This window comes from Dendropsophus ebraccatus, chromosome 12, assembly GCF_027789765.1.
Source record: "Dendropsophus ebraccatus isolate aDenEbr1 chromosome 12, aDenEbr1.pat, whole genome shotgun sequence".
Classification (NCBI taxonomy): Eukaryota; Metazoa; Chordata; class Amphibia; order Anura; family Hylidae; genus Dendropsophus; species Dendropsophus ebraccatus.
The window spans coordinates 85564331-85586717 of record NC_091465.1 but is presented as its reverse complement, the minus strand read 5'-3'; the positions used below and the strand labels follow the sequence as shown (position 1 = coordinate 85586717).

At 51.1% G+C, this 22387-nt stretch overlaps 1 protein-coding gene across 2 annotated transcripts in view; it reads right to left on the bottom strand.

Annotated features, from left to right (window-relative positions):
- PHC2 (polyhomeotic homolog 2) overlaps positions 1–21804 on the bottom strand; it is a 58750-nt gene extending 36946 nt beyond the window's left edge. For both annotated transcript variants that reach the window (XM_069946941.1, XM_069946944.1), the window contains exon 1: positions 21496–21804. The gene's annotated coding sequence lies outside the window, so the exon portion shown is untranslated. The remainder of the gene's footprint in view (positions 1–21495) is intronic.
- Positions 21805–22387: the final 583 nt, after the last annotated feature.

The window sequence follows — 22387 nt, the reverse complement described above, 5'->3', positions numbered from 1 at the left end:
TGATGAGCCGTGGGTTGGGGATCACTGTACTAGAGCTACATATAAAGAGCATATCTGTATGGTGTCAAGGGGTCTGGTAGAGGTATTACTGCTACCACTAGAGGGCGCTCTGGGGGTAAAAGACAGAGTACAGTGCAGTCTCATACATGATCTGTATATCAGCTGTCTCTCTCTGGGTAAGGAGCTACACCTTGTTCTGCAGATGTGGGGATGTCAGGAAGGATGTCACCTAAAGATGGGGGGTCGGATAGGAGGAATCCTGCTGTACTGTTAAGGAGGAGCTTCGGATGGAGATGACTTCTCTGTTACTATACTCCTGTAGGCAAAGAGAGAGAATAAAAGAACACCTCCTGTAGAGTGTAAGCTCTTATGGTCAGTGATGTCTCCTGTAGAGTGTAAGCTCTTATGGTCAGTGATCTCTCCTGTAGAGTGTAAGCTCTTATGGTCAGTGATCTCTCCTGTAGAGTGTAAGCTCTTATGGTCAGTGATGTCTCCTGTAGAGTGTAAGCTCTTATGGTCAGTGATCTCTCCTGTAGAGTGTAAGCTCTTATGGTCAGTGATGTCTCCTGTAGAGTGTAAGCTCTTATGGTCAGTGATCTCTCCTGTAGAGTGTAAGCTCCTATGGTCAGTGATGTCTCCTGTAGAGTGTAAGCTCCTATGGTCAGTGATGTCTCTCCTGTAGAGTGTAAGCTCCTATGGTCAGTGATGTCTCCTGTAGAGTGTAAGCTCTTATGGTCAGTGATGTCTCTCCTGTAGAGTGTAAGCTCTTATGGTCAGTGATGTCTCTCCTGTAGAGTGTAAGCTCTTATGGTCAGTGATGTCTCCTGTAGAGTGTAAGCTGTTATGGTCAGTGATCTCTCCTGTAGAGTGTAAGCTCTTATGGTCAGTGATGTCTCCTGTAGAGTGTAAGCTCTTATGGTCAGTGATCTCTCCTGTAGAGTGTAAGCTCTTATGGTCAGTGATGTCTCCTGTAGAGTGTAAGCTCTTATGGTCAGTGATGTCTCCCCTGTAGAGTGTAAGCTCCTATGGTCAGCAGGGTCTTCTCTCCTGGAGGGGACAATGGGTTCTGGAAGGGGGACAAGGTTGTGGGGGATGGCAATGGGGATACTAAGCGATGACAACAATCCTTGATAAGTGCTGCAGAATATGTTGGCGCAATATAAAGACATTATTATTGTCTGGAGGAGGAGAGAGGGGGCAGAGGCGTCTGATGGTTCTTGGCAGATAGGTTCACTACTATCCAATCCTATACTAACCTGCTGCGTCTGCTGCTTCAGCTTTAATAGCGGTAATAGATTGTTACAAAGATTCATTAAATTAATTACAATAATTTGCAAAGTCATTCCTTACCATAAAAATTAAAGGACAACTCCGGGCAGGGCCATTTATTGTAAAGGTGGTTAGAGAGGGGACGCGGGTTGTGATGTGTCAGGGCCATTCAGCCAGTCAGCAGCCTTAACAGGGTCCTGCCTTGGCTACTGACTGGCTAAGAGGCCTTGACACATCACGACGGTGCCTCCCCCTCCCCGACACCGTTACAAAAAATCACCCTGCCCGGAGTTGTCCTTTAACTTAGTCACAAAATCCTAATTTCCACTGAACTGCAGCCCTGACAAAACCAAACATGCAAAAGAAACATATAGGAAATAAAACCACATTTTACTGATAAAATGAAAGTACTGAAAGAAATTTTTGAAAGAAAATGAAAAAGCAAAAAACTTAAAATCAGGTGAAAGGGAACAAGTGTAAACCCGGTCCCAGCAGAGAAAAGAAATACTAGTAGTATCATTTCAATTACTGTATTAAAAGTCAATTAAAATGTAACTAGTAAAGGCCCTATTATGCTAAACGATTATCGGCCTTACTTATCCGATAACCGACTGTTCAGGCTGATAATCGTTTAGTGTAATAGCGCATGTTGAAAGGCAACAATCAGCCGACATGTACGATGTGACCGGACCGTGATCTTTTAACATGCTGGATGTGTGCAGCGACGGTCTGCTGTGCTCCGCTCTGTGTAATAGGGGCAGTGGGAGCTGATCTAAGGGGTCTATTCCACGGAGCGATAATCAGCCGAATCAGAGCCATAATCTGCCGAATCGGCTCAATTCGGCCGATTATCGATCCGTGGAATAGAGAACGATCAGCCGATGATCGTGTTATCAGCTGATCCTTCATTTAGGTTCAGACCTAAAATCATTGTTCGCCACCAGCGCATTGCTACTGTGGAATAGCGGGCGCGGAGGGCAACCGACGATTTCAGCAGAACCATACATAACCTCTCCGGGCTGCAGGTCTTCTCCTTTTCCAGGGGTTCCGGGCGCAGCAGCTTCGGAGCGGGGCTGTCTGAACTGACAGACCACTCAGCCAATCACTGGCTGGGACCGCCGTGGCCAGTGATTGGCTGAGCGGTCTGTCAGTTCAGACAGCCCTGCTCCGAAGCTGCTGTGTGCGGACCCCCGGGAGAAGACCTGCAGCCCAGACAGGTTATGTATGGTGCAAGGGCTGCAAGGACATAGGTAACGATGTCCCTGCAGCCCTCGCTTAACGATTATCAGGACCGTGGAATAGGCCCAGTAAACGAGCACCGATCTAGCAGATCGGCGCTCGTTTACATCGTTGATTGGTTGACTGAGCCCCCATTGGCCCGTGGAATAGGACTCTAAGGATCGTTTCGGTGGCCCCTCCCGCTTCTACCCGCTCGCTGTCTGTGCATGTAAGAGTAAAGGTAGAAAGTGGGTAACGAGGGGGAAGCGGGCATAGGGGAACATAAAAAACTGATTGCCGCTTCAGGACCCCCACCGGGCTTCAGGATCTTCACCAGAGCCGATGTCATGACCCGGCCAATAGACCGGCCGCTCAGCTAGTCAGTGACTGGGGTGCAATGCTAGTCCATCAAGTCATCAGTCATCACAACTCAGGGAAAAATGCCTTCTGGCGGGGTCACAGGCACAGCGAGAGGTAAGGATTATGTTCCCCAATGACCCTGATGTCTGTCAAATTTTAGCCAGGGCCAGACTTCTCTTTTAAGGTACATATAGATATGCGTATGTCACATATGTAAAGAGATAATGTCAATAATCAACCTCTGACCAACACAATAAGTGACAAAATGTCAACCATATCAACCAAAGCACAATTGTGCATTGTAAGTAATATCCCAGCTGTACTAATAAAGTGCATGGCGGGAAAAGAGTGCAAAGGACAGTAGAAAGGTAGAGACTAACAGAAAGGAGGAGAAGAGGGTGAACCCCAGCCTCACCGACGGACGTTTCACGAATGGCTTTCTCTCCAGACCCCAGACAAAGCCATACGTGAAATGGGAATACTTTGTTACTTATTGTATTTGTCAGAGGTTGAGTGACGTTATCTCTTTACATATGTGATATACACATTATCTATAGGTTTTGATTGACTTTTGATCCTGTAATTGAAGAGGGGACCCTCACCTTCTTACTATATTTATTTTCTCTGCTGTGACCAGGTTTACAATTGTTAATTGTTTTTTTATTTCCTTTAATAGATTTCTTTTATTACTTTAATTTAATTTAATCAAAATGTGATTTTATTCTCTATACAGTGGTATCTCGGATCTCAAACTGCTTGGAACTCAAACTGTATTTTCAAGGAAATTTTCTTTGGTTCTCAAACTCTTGTTCGGTTCTCAAACACTTTTCGAACCCCCAGTCTCGAAGTACTCGGTATCTAAACGTTTTTGCATTTTTGTGGCTGGTGGGTTGTACCTGGTGAGTTTAGCACTGGGGAGGCTCCACATACAGTACAGTGCTGTATAAGACTGCTGGAATGCATATACAGTGCAGTAGTAGTACAGGCAGTGCACCACCATCTCCCATCCTGTACAGTACTCTATAAGGCCCCCTTCACACGTCCGGAAAAACCATCTGGATTTCCTATCAGGAAATCCGGACGGATTTCCGGACCCATAGACTTTAATTGGTCATGGACACCCTTCCGGATTTTGCCAGAAGGGTGTCCGTTCTGGAAAAAAAGATCCGGAAAAAATAGGACATGTCCTATTTTTGTCCGGAATTCCGGTCCGGACGCCCCCATAGATGTCTATGCCCCCATAGATGTGCCCGCGATTCCGGATTACCTGCGCACCCCCCACCACCCGCATAACTCACCTCCCTGCTTCCTGGTGCCGCGCTCTGTTCACCTGCTGCTGCCGTCCCCGTCTGCTCCCCCGGCTCCTGCTTCCTGGTGCAGCGCCCGGACCCCTCACCCAGCGGCACCCCCGGACCTCAGGTTAGTGCGCCCGCCTGGACCCCTCGCCCAGCATCCCCCCCCCCCCGGACCTCAGATTAGCGGGCCGGACCCCTTGCCCAGCAGCAGCCAGCAGCCCCACCCGAACCTTCAGCACCACTACCTCTCCCCCATACGGCCGGAACCTCAGCGCCACTACCCCCGAACCCACCCCCACCCCGGACCCTCGCGACACCCAACCCAACCCCCCCCCCCCCCCGGACGTCTGCGTCGTCCTCCCGCGGGACCGAAGCAGCGGCGCCGTCGATCTCCATATCTGCCCCCCCGACCTCCACCGCAACCCCCCCCCCCACCCCCGGACCAGTGACCCCCGGACCCCCTCTACATCCGTCCTTGTTGCCGACTATGGTCCCCCCCCGAACTCACCTCATGCTGCCTACCGGATAGCAGCAGCCGCAGGACAGGTGAGATCACCCTCACCCCCCAGAACTAAAACTCCCACCATGTCCTGCTGACAGGGCATGATGGGAGTTGTACTTCTGCAGCCTGCGGCCATCCAGGTTGTAGAAGTACAACTCCCATCATGTTTTGCTGACAGGTCATGATGAGAGTTGTACTTCTGCAAGCTGTGGCCAATCCTGAAGGTTTCCTGAAGGTAAAAACGGATTCATGAAATCCTGATACTTTCCTGATGACATTTGAGGTCTCCTGATCAGGATTTCCTGACAGTAAAAACTGACACGGACGTGTGAATGGGGCCTAAGACTGCTGGAGTGCATATACAGTACAGTAGTAGTACAGTCAGTGCACCACCATCTCCCATCCGTTACAGTGTTGGAATGGGGGGGGGGGCTCTATACAGAAAAGGATGAGTGAGGTGATAGTGACTACTGTAATATAATTGCTGGTAACATTTGTTGAATGTTTCTTGTGTATAATGTCCTGTACAGTATATAGCGCTGTTCTGTCATGTCCTGTACAGTATATAGTGCTGCTCTGTAATGTCCTGTACAGTATATAGTGCTGCTCTGTAATGTCCTGTACAGTATATAGTGCCGCTCTGTAATGTCCTGTACAGTATATAGTGCTGCTCTGTAATGTCCTGTACAGTATATAGTGCTGCTCTGTCCTGTACTGTACAGTATATAGTGCTGCTCTGTAATGTCCTGTACAGTATATAGTGCTGCTCTGTCCTGTACTGTACAGTATATAGAGCTGCTCTGTAATGTCCTGTACAGTATATAGTGCTGCTCTGTAATGTCCTGTACAGTATATAGTGCTGCTCTGTAATGTCCTGTCCTGTACAGTATACAGCACTGCTCTGTAATGTCCTGTACAGTATATAGTGCTGCTCTGTAATGTCCTGTACAGTATATAGTGCTGCTCTGCAATGTCCTGTCCTGTACAGTATATAGCACTGCTCTGTAATGTCCTGTACAGTATATAGTGCTGCTCTGCAATGTCCTGTCCTGTACAGTATATAGCACTGCTCTGTAATGTCCTGTACAGTATATAGTGCTGCTCTGTAATGTCCTGTACAGTATATAGCGCTGCTCTGTAATGTCCTGTACAGTATATAGAGCTGCTCTGTAATGTCCTGTACAGTATATAGAGCTGCTCTGTAATGTCCTGTACAGTATATAGTGCTGCTCTGTCCTGTCCTGTACAGTATATATAGTGCTGCTCTGTAATGTCCTGTACAGTATATATAGTGCTGTTCTGTAATGTCCTGTACAGTATATAGTGCTGCTCTGTAATGTCCTGTACAGTATATAGTGCCGCTCTGTAATGTACTGTACAGTATATAGTGCCGCTCTGTAATGTCCTGTACAGTATATAGAGCTGCTCTGTAATGTCCTGTACAGTATATAGAGCTGCTCTGTAATGTCCTGTACAGTATATAGTGCCGTGCTGTAATGTCCTGTACAGTATATAGTGCTGCTCTGTAATGTCCTGTACAGTATATATAGTGCTGCTCTGTCATGTCCTGTACAGTATATAGTGCTGCTCTGTAATGTCCTGTACAGTATATAGTGCTGCTCTGTAATGTCCTGTACAGTATATAGAGCTGCTCTGTCATGTCCTGTACAGTATATAGCGCTGCTCTGTAATGTCCTGTACAGTATATATAGTGCCACTCTGTAATGTCCTGTACAGTATATAGTGCTGCTCTGTAATGTCCTGTACAGTATATAGTGCTGTTCTGTAATGTCCTGTACAGTATATATAGTGCTGCTCTGTCATGTCCTGTACAGTATATAGTGCTGCTCTGTAATGTCCTGTACAGTATATAGTGCTGTTCTGTCATGTCCTGTACAGTATATAGTGCTGCTCTGTCCTGTACTGTACAGTATATAGTGCTGCTCTGTAATGTCTTGTACAGTATATAGTGCTGTTCTGTCATGTCCTGTACAGTATATAGTGCTGCTCTGTAATGTCCTGTACAGTATATATAGTGCTGTTCTGTAATGTCCTTGACTTTGGCATTGTAGAGCCCGGCCGTAACCCTGCTCCACAATCTCAAAGTAGACCGAGCATCATCCCCCTCCACAAATTGCCATACCAGCCCCCCACCCGGAGTCACCCACCCCACTCCCCCCGTGCCACCCAACTACCACTTCCCTACTGCCCCACAGAAAATTGGACACCGACACCCAGGATTGGATAAATCTGGCCACAGCAGCCAATGTTTATTAACAAATAACAAACACCAAATATTAAAACATACCTTTAATAAAATACTTTGAAATATATACTCAAACAAAGCAAGGAAGGTCCTTGAAGCTACAAAGGCTGGCGCCCCCAGTTAGGGAACTTTACACTCTACCACCACTATCCTGCCCCAGCCGTCCACCTCCCGGCTCGGAGGCTCCAAGCCAAACTTTTGGCTACCACACTTCCCTAACTCTCGGTCGATACACCATTAGAGAGCCGAAAATTGCGCCAGCCGATCACACAGATGTTACCATAATCGAGATGGGAGGAGTCATCCCCTGTGATGCCCCGTCCCATCCCTCACCAATTTACCACCAACTTCAAGGACCTCCCCCGCCAACACGAGCAGGCCTTGACACCTCATGCCGCCTGCGAGTTGCCCCACACCACTAGCGCCCTCTCAATCCCTTCCTGAAGGCCCAATGCCCACAGGTCCGAACCCACAGCATTCAGATGGACCCCATCATCCAACCAATAAGCCCCCCTACCACTTTCTAAATCCACATGCCGCACGGCCAAACCCCCATTCCGAACCACAAAAGCCGACACAGCTCGATTCACCTTTATGCGCGCCTTATTCAAGCGCTCAACCGACCTAGCGGTTCGCCAGCACGACCGAGGCACAATTTCGGACCAGACTACAATCAGTCCCGGAAACTGCACCCACAGCCGCAACAGATCATGCCTTATGTCTCTCATCAAATCCCGTATCGGGCGGATGCCCAAATCGTTTCCCCCCGCGTGAATGACCAAAACGTCGGGGGCACGGTCCAGGATTACAAAACGATGCACCTCAGAGAGAACCCTGTTCCAGACCATACCTCCGAGGCCCAGCCACCGCACGACCGCAGTATCCCTGGGAAACCCGAGCTGCCTGCCATCTGGCCGGATATCGGCACGCCGAGCCCCCCTAGACACGAAAGAATGGCCCAATATCCACACCAAGCAGGGGGCGCCACCTGAAACGACAACCACAACAAAACCACAGGTCACCAAACAGCAGCAACAAAACAAACGCCCCCAGCCCCATGCCAGCACCCACCCTCCGTACACCAAACTCCTCACCCCAGCAACTGCGGACGAACATAGGATCGATACCTGCTCGACTCCCACCTCCCAATCCGCCGGACCACACCAGCGTCCAAACCCCAACCGGCTGCTTCCGTAGCTGCCCCAATTCTGAAGGAGTGGGGGGCGAAACGGGCGCTATCCAACCCCACGACCTCCAAACAACGCCGAAAAACAGCCGTGAATTGATATCGGGAAAGGGGGCCCCCGTCACCATGACACAACAACTGCGACCCCCCTCCCTCCGGGCGCACCCGCAAATAGTCCCCTAGACAACGAACCGGACACATAACTGCTCCCTGCACCGCGCCCAATCCGACACGCTTTCCCCGGCCCAGCTGATCCGTTTTAGACTTCCTCAGCCAGAATTCCAATCGATCAGGATAGAGAACCACATCATCCCTCTGCAAACCCCCAGCCACCTTTTTACTAGGGGCCACCAGCTCACCCACCCGCATAGCCCCAAAAAACGCCAGGGAAAACGCCGCCCTAAACAAAACCGCCTCAAAAGGCGAGACGCAAACCCCATCAAGAATCCCACCCAAACGCTCCAACAACAAAAAGGAAACGGGTCTACGAGAATCCCGCGACACCCTACCCCGCCGGAAGCCTCTAAGCGCTTGCCCCACCACGAAATCCTTCGTGATATCCCTCATCCGACGCAGCTTGAACCCAAACGCAAGCCCCGACACAACTCTATTCAGCTTCGCCACCGACCAACCCTCACTCGCCACATGACCCAACCAGCAAAGCAAAGCCACCACCCTCTCATCATCACTATCCCCAGCACCCACAGACTGCACCCATTCCGACCACAAAACCCAAGCCGCCTCATAAGCTGCCCACGTACCCGCCGACAAGGAATTACGGATCAATCCCCCTGCCGCTCGAAGGCCAGTCTCCACAGGTGCCCCGGGCATGCCATCCCCTCGGCCTCCGCTCCGGGCGCCAGCTGACGAAAACGGTCGAACTGCAACCGAGAAAGAGAATCGGCTATTGAATTCATAACACCTGGAACATGAACAGCCACCACCCACGCATTCAACCTCAGGCATTCCAACACCAATTGCCGCAGCAAACGGATCACCGGAGGCGACGAGGCCGTCAAATTATTGATAGCCATGACCACCGCCATGTTGTCACAATGAAAACGCACCTTCCGGTCCCGAAAACTGTCTCCCCACAGGGACACCGCCACCAGAATCGGGAAGAGCTCCAGAAAGGCAAGGTTTCGCAACAACCCCACCTCTTCCCATTCCGGCGGCCACACTCCCGCGCACCACTGTCCCCGGCAGAAAGCTCCAAACCCAGCACTCCCAGCCGCGTCCGTGTACAACTCACAGTCCGCATTCTCCACCACTCCCGCCAGCATTATGGATCGCCCATTATATCGCTCCAGAAAACTCTCCCAAACAGCCAGGTCATCCCTATGTTCCCTGGTCAGCCGCACAAAGTGGTGCGCCGCCCTCACCCCCGAAGTTGCCCCAGCTAACCTCCGGCAAAAAACCCGACCCATAGGGATGATCCGACATGCAAAGTTAAGCTTTCCCAATAGCGACTGCAGGTCCCTGAGCGTGATCTTTTTGAGGCCACGCGCCCTTTTCACCTCATGCCTCAAGGACAGCAACTTGTCCTCCGGCAGCCGACATTCCATTTTTTCGGAATCCAGGGTGATTCCCAAAAAATTCAGGGATGTTGCAGGCCCCTCTGTTTTCTCCGGGGCCAGCGGAACCCCAAAGGCCCTAGCCACCCATTCCACCGTACTCAACAACGTGCGACACACAGGGGAGCCAGCCGGACCGATGCACAAGAAGTCGTCCAGGTAATGTATAACAGACTTCAACCCCGCTCGGTCCCTCACCACCCACTCAAGGAACGAACTAAACGCCTCGAAGTAAGCGCATGAGACAGCACACCCCATGGGCAAACAACGGTCAGCATAATAGGCCCCATCCCAGTAGCACCCCAGCAAGCCCACACTGCCGGGATGAACCGGCAACAGCCGAAATGCCGCTTCCACGTCGGTCTTGGCCAGAAGCGCCCCCTGCCCATATTTTCTCACCCATTTTACGGCCTCGTCGAATGATGTATAAACCACAGAGCAAAGCTCCGGGTCAATGCCATCATTAATCGACTGACCCCGAGGATGAGAAAGATGATGTATAAGCCGAAACTTATTCGGCTCCTTCTTGGGCACCACCCCCAGAGGAGACACCACGAACCCTGCCACCGGCGGCTCTGCAAACGGCCCCGCCATCCTTCCCAACCCAACCTCCTTCCTCAACTTGTCAGATACAACCCCGGCATGCAGATACGCAGACTTCAGATTCCTAAGCGTAGGCGGCACCACATGGCCGGGGGCCGGAATAACGAACCCATCCCGAAAACCCCGCAACAACAAATCCGCACGCTGCCTATCCGGAAACCTAAGTAGATGTGGGACCATCGCGGCCAGCTTCACCGGCGTCACCCCCTTTGTCAGCACCCCCTCCCCCAAGCCTCCCCTTCCCCTTCTTAAAGCATCTTGCTGACCCATGGGAAGAGGCATTGCAGGTCGAGCATGCATGCTTGAACTTGCAACTGGCCCCGAACTTACACTGCCCGTCATTAAACTGCCAACAAAGACCGGACTTCTGTCCGCCCTGCTGGCCACTCTGAGACTTTCCGGATGCGGCTTGGCCGGCCGAGCCGGCCCCCCCTTGAAAGGGCTGACCATATCTCACCGGAGCCATAACCCGCAGCCACAGCCCTATATCCTTGTGATCCCACTTAATGCCGGGTCTAATCGCCCTCCGCTGCCTGAACTGCTCATCATACCGGAGCCAAGCCTGACCCCCATACACCCGATGAGCCTCACTGATCGCATCCATGTAGCAAAACAGCGCCGAGCAATGCTCGGGCGCCCTCTCCCCAATGACGCTTGCCATAATCGCAAACGCCTGGAGCCAATTCATAAATGTTTGCGGAATAAGCCTCCATCTCCTCTTTTCCTCCTCCTCCTTTTTACTGTCCTCCTTCTTCCCCTTATCCAGATTAAATTTCTCCAAGGGCAGGAGGGAAAAAATCTCGACGTATTCATCACGCCAAATCTTTTCCCTCACTTCCTGCTTCAGATGGGCACCCAACGCCCCTTCAAAACAGACATAAACCTCACCCCGGGCCCTGTCATCCAACCGCACTAGCTCCCCATCCCGTTCCTTTTCAGTCTGCACCGAGACGGCCACCCCAGCTCCTCTCGCTGCCGCCCCACCGCCCGCGGGTCTACCCCCCTGGCTCACAGCAACCGCCTCCGACTGCACCGGCACCCACGCGGCAACCGGGCCAACCCCTCCCCCAAAAACGCCCCCCGCCTCGCAGCGCGCCAGCAATGCACGGACACAACCAACCAACTCACCAACCGCCCCATTCAAACCAGACGACCCCTCACCAACCCTCTCAGTCAAACCAACCGCCCCCTCACCGACCCTCTCAGTCAAACCAGACGCCCAATCACTCACCCCAGGCACAGACACAGACCCCCCCGAAGGACTAACCCCCACACCCTGAGACATAAGAATAGGAGGAAACGGACAAGACAAGGACACATACTCACCGGGCTGCGCAGGGGCTGTGGGCCCGCCAGCCGACGACGGCACTCCCAGATGACGATCTCCCATCACCGCAGAGGGCCCGCGCCCAGACCGCACCAGCTCACCCTCCTCCATTTCAACCTCATCGCTGGGGGCCGGGCTCAGGGAGGCAAGTAGGCCCTGGGGATCACCCAGACCACCGTTGTGGTAACGCTGAGGGGGAGGGGCTACACGGGCCTGCACCCCGTGCTCACGCACCACTGCAGACCTCATGGGCAGGGGGATGGTGTGAACCTCTGCAGCAACCTGTATCGTCTGCCGGGAGGCAGGCCGCCCAGCCGGAACTTCACTAGGCGCCGCCGCAGGGGAGCTGACTGGAGCAGAAGCGGAGGCAGCGCCCGAACCCCCCCTGTGGCCGGGAGGAGGTCCGGACACCGCCGCTAGGCCCGACCGCCTGGTCAGATTCCTCCCGGCCCGGGACCGGCGCCCGGAGGCGGAACGCCGATTACCCGGAACTGGAGGGTCCCTATCGGGGCTCTGTGGGCGCCGCCGGGACCTGGGCACGACAGGCTCCGGACTCAAGCGAACGGGAGGCCGGGACCTGCGCGCCCTACGCTGAGGCACCGGGGACGGGGGACCGGGAGGAGGCGGCGCCTCAGCCAACAGACCTTCCAACCGCTGCAGCCATCCACGATCGCCGCCGGCAGCAGCCCGAAGCCGCTCCAGGATCGCTTCCAATTCCGCCATGGCCGCTCTGCAGGGGAAGGTAAGGGGGAGTTGCAACTCGTCACGGCTCCCGCTCAAACTGAGCCTGAGGCGGGAAGCCGGCCCCTTTTATCAACTTCCCCCCGCCCCCAGGCTCCCCAGCACGTGAGCAGGCCAGCCTACCAGCCCAGTCATGCGGGCCTGCACGCAAGCCTGCTGCCGCGCTCCGGCCCTTCTGTACAGTATATATAGTGCTGCTCTGTAATGTCCTGTACAGTATATAGTGCTGCTCTGTCATGTCCTGTACAGTATATAGTGCTGCTCTGTAATGTCCTGTACAGTATATAGTGCTGCTCTGTCATGTCCTGTACAGTATATAGAGCTGCTCTGTAATGTCCTGTACAGTATATAGTGCTGCTCTGTAATGTACTGTACAGTATATAGTGCTGCACTGTAATGTCCTGTACAGTATATAGTGCTGCTCTGTAATGTCCTGTACAATATAGTGCTGCTCTGTCATGTCCTGTACAGTATATAGTGCTGCTCTGTAATGTACTGTACAGTATATAGTGCTGCTCTGTAATGTCCTGTACAGTATATAGAGCTGCTCTGCAATGTCCTGTACAGTATATAGTGCTGCTCTGTAATGTCCTGTACAGTATATAGTGCCGCTCTGTAATGTCCTGTACAGTATATAGTGCTGCTCTGTCATGTCCTGTACAGTATACAGTGCTGCTCTGTAATGTCCTGTACAGTGTATAGTGCTGCTCTGTAATGTCCTGTACAGTATACAGTGCTGCTCTGTAATGTACTGTACAGTATATAGTGCTGCTCTGTAATGTCCTGTACAGTGTATAGTGCTGCTCTGTAATGTCCTGTACAGTATACAGTGCTGCTCTGTCCTGTACTGTACAGTATATAGTGCTGCTCTGTCCTGTCCTGTACAGTATACAGTGCTGCTCTGTCCTGTACTGTACAGTATATAGTGCTGCTCTGTCATGTCCTGTACAGTATAGTGCTGTTCTGTAATGTCCTGTACAGTATATAGTGCTGCTCTGTCCTGTCCTGTCCTGTACAGTATATAGTGCTGCTCTGTCCTGTCCTGTACAGTATATAGAGCTGCTCTGCAATGTCCTGTACAGTATATAGTGCTGCTCTGTAATGTCCTGTACAGTGTATAGTGCTGTTCTGTAATGTCCTGTACAGTATATAGTGCTGCTCTGTCATGTCCTGTACAGTATATATAGTGCTGCTCTGTAATGTCCTGTACAGTATATAGTGCTGCTCTGTCCTGTCCTGTACAGTATATATAGTGCTGCTCTGTAATGTCCTGTACAGTATATATAGTGCTGTTCTGTAATGTCCTGTACAGTATATAGTGCTGCTCTGCAATGTCCTGTACAGTATATAGTGCCGCTCTGTAATGTCCTGTACAGTATATAGTGCTGCTCTGTAATGTCCTGTACAGTATATATAGAGCTGCTCTGTAATGTCCTGTACAGTATATAGTGCTGCTCTGTCATGTCCTGTACAGTATATAGTGCTGCTCTGTCATGTCCTGTACAGTATACAGTGCTGCTCTGTCCTGTACTGTAGAGATTATACTGGGCACTATACAATATAATATATAAGTACTGTCGGTAATTATTGGTCGGTGCTGGAACCAATTAAACACAATCACATTATTTCCTATGGGAAGACACTGCTCGGTTCTCAAACTGCCTTCCGGAACAAATTAAGTTCGAGAACCGAGGAACCACTGTACCTTTCTCTGTCTTCTTTGGTTTTTCAGAATTTCAGCCCTGCAACAAAATGACCGGCTACTGTAATTGTATTGATCCTTAGTAGAGATCAGCGAAACTCCAGCATAATGGCGTCCAAGCATTCAGAATTTGGTTACTGGTGGCTAAAGAAATTCTCTGCAGCACTGTACACCTCTGCACACTTGTATGCCCCCTGCACACCTGTTTAAAGGGGTAGTCCATCAGGGGGGCATTTTTTTCCTGACACCGGGGAGAAGGTGGCTGAGGGAAACGACGTCCACTCACCTCCCCGGTTCCAGCGGCGGGTCTCGCATTGCGGCGCTCCGGTCCCCGGTTCCTGGCCGCTTCCTAGTGTCTGACACGGGCTCCGCTGAGTAGACCTGAGACGCATCGTCTCGGACCCGCGTTAGACACCAGGAAGCGTCCGGGAACCGGGGACCTGAGCGCCACGATGCGGGACCCGCCGCTTGAACCGGGGAGGTGAGTGGACGTCGTTTTCCTCAGCCACCTCCTCCCCGGTGTCAGGAAAAAAATGCCCCCCCACTGGAGTACCTTTAACTCCCTGTATAATTATGTACAAATGTTTAAGGGCTGCGCGGCTTTGTCACTACTGTGCCGCATTGATTCAGTTTCTCTGCTCCCAGCAATATATTGATACATCATGCCGGGCAGGGAAACACTCCATTACAAGCCTTCCCTGTCCTTAACATTTACGCAATACGGGACATGGGAATAAGCCTTAAGGTCCCGTTCACACTATAGAAACGGTGCCGATATTCCGCCCTGAACCCCTGCCTGCGGACTTCGCACCGAATCTCGCCTGCTATCTGTTTCAATGGGAGCCCTTGCTTCACCTCCACACTCCGTGCCTCTCCGCTCAAAGAATTGATATGTCAACTCTCTGAGCAGAGAGGCGCAGAGAGGGAGGTGTGCGAGGCCTTCCATTGAAACTGATAGCAGGCATGATTTGGCGAGAAGTCCATGTCCACATTCGCAGGGGTTCTGATCGGAATTTGGCACAGATTTTGTAGTGTGAACGGCCCTCACTCTACATACTTGTTTCAGTCTGTAAAGACCGTTGTATAACTTTTTGCACAACTGTTTAAAAAGTCATCTGTGCAGAGAACAGGGGTGTGGTTTCCACACGTTTCGGAATGCATTGTGAATGCAAATGTAGAAACACAGCCTTATATATAATTCTGTACATTTGTATAACCCCACACACCTGCATAACACAGCACACTTGTATAACTCTCTGCATACCTGTAGAATTCTCTGAACACCTGCACATCTCTCTGTACACTTATACATGCTGCTGCACACATATATAGCTGCCTGCATATATATATATATATATATATATATATATATATATATATACATATGTAGGCCTGCTTGCATATATATCTGTATGCAAAAAAATTCACACAGCCTCAGTTAAGTGTCTCAAAACACGGGACTAGCCAGACATCCTTCCAGGCAACGGGATGGCTCCTGTACGGAGACCACCAAAACCCCCATATTAAGTAGCCCCTTGAGTCAGTATCCAACTCAGTTACGAGTCTGCTCTTATGACCAGGGAATTACCAAAGCCAGGTATCCATCCACGGACAGCTGACTTTTTTTTTGCATACCTATGTTTTCTCAGGGGGCAATCCCTATTGGATATATATATAAATTGAAAACGCTTCCCCTTAAGGGTTCAATGAATTGGTGGAGCATGTTTAATTGAGGTGGCTCATAAACAGGGTTGGATACAATGTGGAGGAAATTGTCCTTGTTTTGAATGTATCCTTCTAGCTTGGATGATAGTTATGGTAGGCAAAAACACGAGCGCAGCATAAAATAAGTGCATATCGAGAAGTATACAATGTTTCCATTGCTTGTCTAGGGAAGATATGTTGCAACCTTATCAAAACATAGTAAGTTTTTTGAGTACTTTTTTTTTTTTTAACTATTTATTGTATTTTTTTAAATAAATTTCTGAGATGGAATCACAGGAAACTTTTTTTTATCCTGCTTTACAAATATATATATATTTATCACAGAATGCTCAGATAGGGGTTTAGGAGGGTGTTTATTATTATTATTATTATTATGTAGTTGTTTTTATGCATATTTTTATCGGGATTTATGCATTTAAAACCTAATGTGTACTTGTTATCATGATGACCCCTGACCCGGAAGTGTTGTGGATGCCAGCTACAGGGGTGGATATTTAAAGGAGTTGTGAATGTGCTGTTATTGTAAGCTTGAGAACGGCCCCATCTGATTGAGGAGCCGAAGCGTTGCTGGCGTAATCCCGGACAGATTATGTTCTCTATGCTTTGTGGCTGGTTTTGCACTATGGTGATCCTTAGCAAGCTGCGGTGACTACACATATATTTGAGTCTTTAATAGTGTTGTGCCTATCGGTTGTTCAAGGCGAGTGTGCAGATAACAGCCTTTATTGTTTTAGGACTTGAGAATACTACACCAGAAAGCGACCCCATCTTCCTTTTCTGTATTTTCCTACATACATGTTTAACTCTATGTACACTTGTATAACTCTTTGCACACCTGTATCATTTTTACATACCTGTATAATTCTCCTTTACACACTTATGTGCCTCTCTTGACATCTGTATTACTGTCTGTATACCTGAGTCACTTTCTGTACACCTGTATCAATCTCTGCACATTTGTAAAACTCTTTACACACCTGTCTCACTCTATAGACACAAATAACTCTATATATACCTGTACCACTCTCTGCACACCTGTATACCTTTATGTACATCTGTATTACTCTTTGCACACCTGTATACCTCTATTTACACCTGTATCACTCTCCACACACCTACACTACCGTTCAAAAGTTTGGGGTCACATTGAAATGTCCTTATTTTTGAAGGAAAAGCACTGTTCTTTTCAATGAAGATAACTTTAAACTATTCCTAACTTTAAACAAATCCACTCTATACATTGCTAATGTGGTAAATGACTATTCTAGCTGCAAATGTCTGGTTTTTGGTGCAATATCTACATAGGTGTATAGAGGCCCATTTCCAGCAACTATCACTCCAGTGTTCTAATGGTACAATGTGTTTGCTCATTGGCCAGAAGGCTAATTGATGATTAGAAAACCCTTGTGCAATCATGTTCACACATCTGAAAACAGTCTAGCTTGTTACAGAAGCTACAAAACTGACCTTCCTTTGAGCAGATTGAGTTTCTGGAGCATCACATTTGTGGGGTCAATTAAACGCTCAAAATGGCCAGAAAAAGAGAACTTTCATCTGAAACTCGACAGTCTATTCTTGTTCTTAGAAATGAAGGCTATTCCATGCGAGAAATTGCATGTACTACTCCCTTCAGAGGACAGCACAAACAGGCTCTAACCAGAGAAGAAAAAGAAGTGGGAGGCCGCGTTGCACAACTAAGCAAGAAGATAAGCACATTAGAGTCTCTAGTTTGAGAAACAGACGCCTCACAGGTACCCAACTGGCATCTTCATTACATAGTACCCAGGGCCGTTTTAATACACTGGTGGGCCCAGTGCACAGACCTCAAGAGTGGGCCCCCTCTCCTTATAAAGCTTAACTAAATTATATTTATCAGCTATTATCACTGGTGCATTATACTCAGTGCACTTATGACTTATGACAAGTTATAAAAAGGGAATATGGTCGGGGAGCATTCCTATGTCAGGTACAATACCCCTAAAGGTTTATGAATAATGGAGAGTGAAGCTGGTGGGGGCACGTACACACGGCCGTTTCTAGGTCCGGGCGGGCCGGGCCACCGCACGGGGCGCCCTTAGCTAGGGGGCGCCCGACAGCGCCCAGCCCCCCCCCCCCCCCCCAGAGCCGGGCAAATTGAAGGCTAAGGGCCGCTGCCGGACCAAGTGTCTGGCAGCTCCCTTATTTCGGCGGCGGCCCTTAGCGTCCAATCAGCAGCGTGGCCACGGCGCTGCCTTGTAATCCTTAGGAAGAGAGGAGGGGGGCGGGTTACCAGGGCAACTCACCTGTCCCGCTCCCCGGCAGCTCCTCTCATCTTCCGGCACAGGCAGCCGGGTACAGAGACGCTGCCTGCGCCGGATGTGACCTGCAGCCTCTGCCATTTGCAGGGACACCCAGCACAGGCAGCATCTCTGTACCCGGCTGCCTGTGCTGAAGAATGACAGAAGAATGAGCGCCATAGAGGGGCTGCTGGGGAGCCAGTACTGGTAAATTACTGTTTCTCTGGTAAAGGCACTATGGGGAAGGGGGGGTTGTATACTATATGGGTATATGAGGCATTATAGGGGGGATTGGCTATTATATGAGACACTATTGGGGAACTGGCTACTACATGATTCACTACAGGGGGGATTGGCCACTATATGAGGCACTATGGGGGACTGGCCACTATATGAGGCACTATATGGGGGACTGGCCACTATATGAGGGACTATAGGGGGGACTGGCCACTATATGACGGACTATATGGGGGACTGGCCACTATATGAGGCACTATAGGGGGGACTGGCCACTATATGAGGCACTATAGGGGGGACAGGCCACTATATGAGGCACTATAGGGGGGATTGGCCACTATATGAGGGACTATATGGGGGACTGGCCACTATATGAGGCACTATAGGGGGGATTGGCCACTATATGAGGCACTATAGGGGGGACTGGCCACTATATGAGGCACTATAGGGGGGACTGGCCACTATATGAGGCACTATAGGGGGGACTGGCCACTATATGAGGCACTATGGGGGGGACAGGCCACTATATGAGACACTATAGGGGGGACTGGCCACTATATCAGGCACTATGGGGGACTGGCCACTATATCAGGCACTATGGGGGACTGGCCACTATATCAGGCACTATGGGAAACTGGCTACTATATGAGGCACTATGGGGGACTGGCCACTATATGAGGCACTAGAGGGGGGACTGGCTACTATATGAGGCACTATGGGGGACTGGCTACTATATGAGGCACTATGGGGGACTGGCTACTATATAAGGCACTATAGGGGGGACTGGCTACTATATAAGGCACTATGGGGGAGATAGGCTACTATATTCGGGTTGCCAATTATGTTTTTGCAACCCGAATCTTGATAAAAGCTCCCTTCTTTCCCCAAAGCTGAAAACTGAGTGAGGGTTTTTTTTTTTTTGGGGGGGGGGGGGGGGGGGAGGGCGCTTTTATCAAGATTCGCCCTGTTGCCAAAAAGGCCTAGAAACTGCCCTGCACGTACAGACCTAATATCACCACTGGAACAGTTTCTGGCTATAACAGGTTCCCACTGTAGGGAGTATGGGTGTGTAAGCTCTTGTGTCCCCTAGTCCTACTCCTAGTCTGTTGGAGGAGGACTGGGGGGACACAGGAGCTTACAGACTAGGAGGAGGACTGGGGGGACATAGGAGCTTACAGACTAGGAGGAGGACTGGGGGGACATAGGAGCTTACATACTAGGAGGACTGGGGGGACACAGGAGCTTACAGACTAGGAGGACTGGGGGGGGACACAGGAGCTTACAGACTAGGAGGAGGACTGGGGGACACAGGAGCTTACAGACTAGGAGGACTGGGGGACACAGGAGCTTACAGACTAGGAGGAGGACTGGGGGGACACAGGAGCTTACAGACTAGGAGGACTGGGGGGGGGACACAGGGGCTTACAGACTAGGAGGAGGACTGGGGGGGACACAGGAGCTTACAGACTAGGAGGACTGGGGGACACAAGAGCTTACAGAGTAGGAGGAGGACTGGGGGACACAGGAGCTTACAGACTAGGAGGACTGGGGGGACACAGGAGCTTACAGACTAGGAGGACTGGGGGACACAGGAGCTTACAGACTAGGAGGAGGACTGGGGGCACAGGAGCTTACAGACTACGAGGACTGGGGGGACACAGGAGCTTACAGACTACGAGGACTGGGGGGACACAGGAGCTTACAGACTAGGAGGACTGGGGGACACAGGAGCTTACAGACTAGGAGGACTGGGGGGGACACAGGAGCTTACAGACTAGGAGGAGGACTGGGGGGGGACAGGAGCTTACAGACTAGGAGGACTGACTCAGTCCTTCTAGTCTGTAAGATCTTGTGACCCCCCATCATACTAAGACTAAGATCCTGGGAAAGCTGGGTGGCCTCCGTCATAAAATATAAGATGCAGGAAAGCTGGGTGACTTCTGAATGGCAGTAAGTGTTAAAATACCACCTGTGGTCTGTGCCGGGGGCGGGGCTTGAGACCAGGGGGCGGGGCTTATCGGGACATACTCCGGACAGGTCTGGTGGGCTAATCCTCTGTCAGTGGGCCCCCAGCTTCAATTCCCCCCCTCGCTACTACTTACATGCATGGTGCAGGCGCTGCTCCCCGGCCTCCACACACTCTGCCTGGGGAGAGGCTGGATGCTTGTGAAGTGGGCACTGCCTCCTGGGCTCCCCCGCAGACAGGGCCAGCAGAGCATGGAGTGCAGCCTGTAGCTGCTTCCTGTAAGACCCGGTCACTCTGCACTGTGCACTGTCTAACAGGAAGCAGCTACAGTCCTCCTCCTTCCCGACCACCACCAGCCCCGCACTGCTACAGGTGTCACAGAGCACCGACACTTGTGTATTCAGCTCCTTCCCCTTCACTGCTCTCCTCAGCTGGGGGCCCCTGTCACGTGATCTGAACTAGGGGGCCCGGTGCACGTGCACCATATGCACCTAGGTTAAAGCGGCCCTGATAGTACCCGCAAAACACCAGTGTCACCATCTACAGGGAAGAGGCGGCTGCAGGATTTTGGGCTTCAGGGCAGAGTGGCAAAGAAAAAGCCATATCTGAGACTGGCCAATAAAAGAAAAAGATTAAGATGGGCAAAAGAACACAGACATTGGACAGAGGAAGACTGGAAAATAGTGTTGTGGACGGATGAATCCAAGTTCGAGGTGTTTGGATCACAAAGAAGAAGGTTTGTGAGACGCAGAAGAAATGAAAAGATGCTGGAAGAATGCCTCTCTACACACCTGTATACCTCTCTGTACACCCGTATACCACTCTACACACCTGTATACCTCTGTGTACACCCGTATACCACTCTACACACCTGTATACCTGTCTGTACTCCCGTATACCACTCTACACACCTGTATACCTGTCTGTACTCCCGTATACCACTCTACACACCTGTATACCTGTCTGTACTCCTGTATAACCCTCTACACATATGTATACCTGTCTGTACACCTGTATTCCCCTCTACAGACCTGTATACCTGTCTGTACACCTGTATACCCGTCTGTACCCCTGTATACCTGTCTGTACACCTGTATAACCCTCTACAGACCTGTATACCCGTCTGTACCCCTGTATACCTGTCTGTACACCTGTATACCCGTCTGTACCCCTGTATACCTGTCTGTACATGTGTATAATCCTCTAATCACCTGTCTCTGGTATAAATCTCAGCACAGTTCACATTACCTGCGGTCAGCAGTGATGCGGTAGCTCGCTCAGCTCTGCTGCATCTGGAGCCTCCTGGAATGTGTTGCTATGGAGGAGCTGGGGCCTATGGATGGCGCCGGCCCTGACAGGACCTCAGTGATGGAGCGGCGGCTGTGACCTCCTCCCTGACATCCAGGGGGCCGAGCGGAGCCTCGCAGGGGGAGGCAGGGACGGTACACGGCGGCTCTTACCGGGCTCGGGGCCGCCAGCATCCCGCCTCCGGCAGCTTTTGTTCTGCTACAGGAGCGCACACATCCCGGCAGAGCAGCCTCAGCTCCATTATCACGTTACCTGGCAACAGCCAATCAGGAGCGGCCGGGCTACACAGCGAGTCCCGGGGGAGCGGCCGAGCCAGAGCCGGGGACACATGACAGAGACCGGGGACTGAGGCCGCATGACAGAGACCGGGGCTACATGACCGAGGAGAGACCGGGGCTACATGACAGAGACCGGGGCTACATGACAGAGACCGGGGACACATGACAGAGCCGGGGACACATGACAGAAACGGGGACACATGACAGAGGCCGGGGACACATGACAGAGCCGGGGACACATGACAGAGACCAGGGACACATGACAGAGACCGGGGCTACATGACAGAGACCGGGGCTACATGACAGAGACCGGGGACACATGACAGAGACCGGGGACACATGACAGAGACAGGGGACACATGACAGAGCCGGGGACACATGACAGAGACCGGGGACACAGGACAGAGACCGGGGCTACATGACAGAGACCGGGGACACATGACAGAGACCGGGGCTACATGACAGAGACCGGGGACACAGGACAGAGACCGGGGCTACATGACAGAGACCGGGGACACATGACAGAGCCGGGGACACATGACAGAGACCGGGGA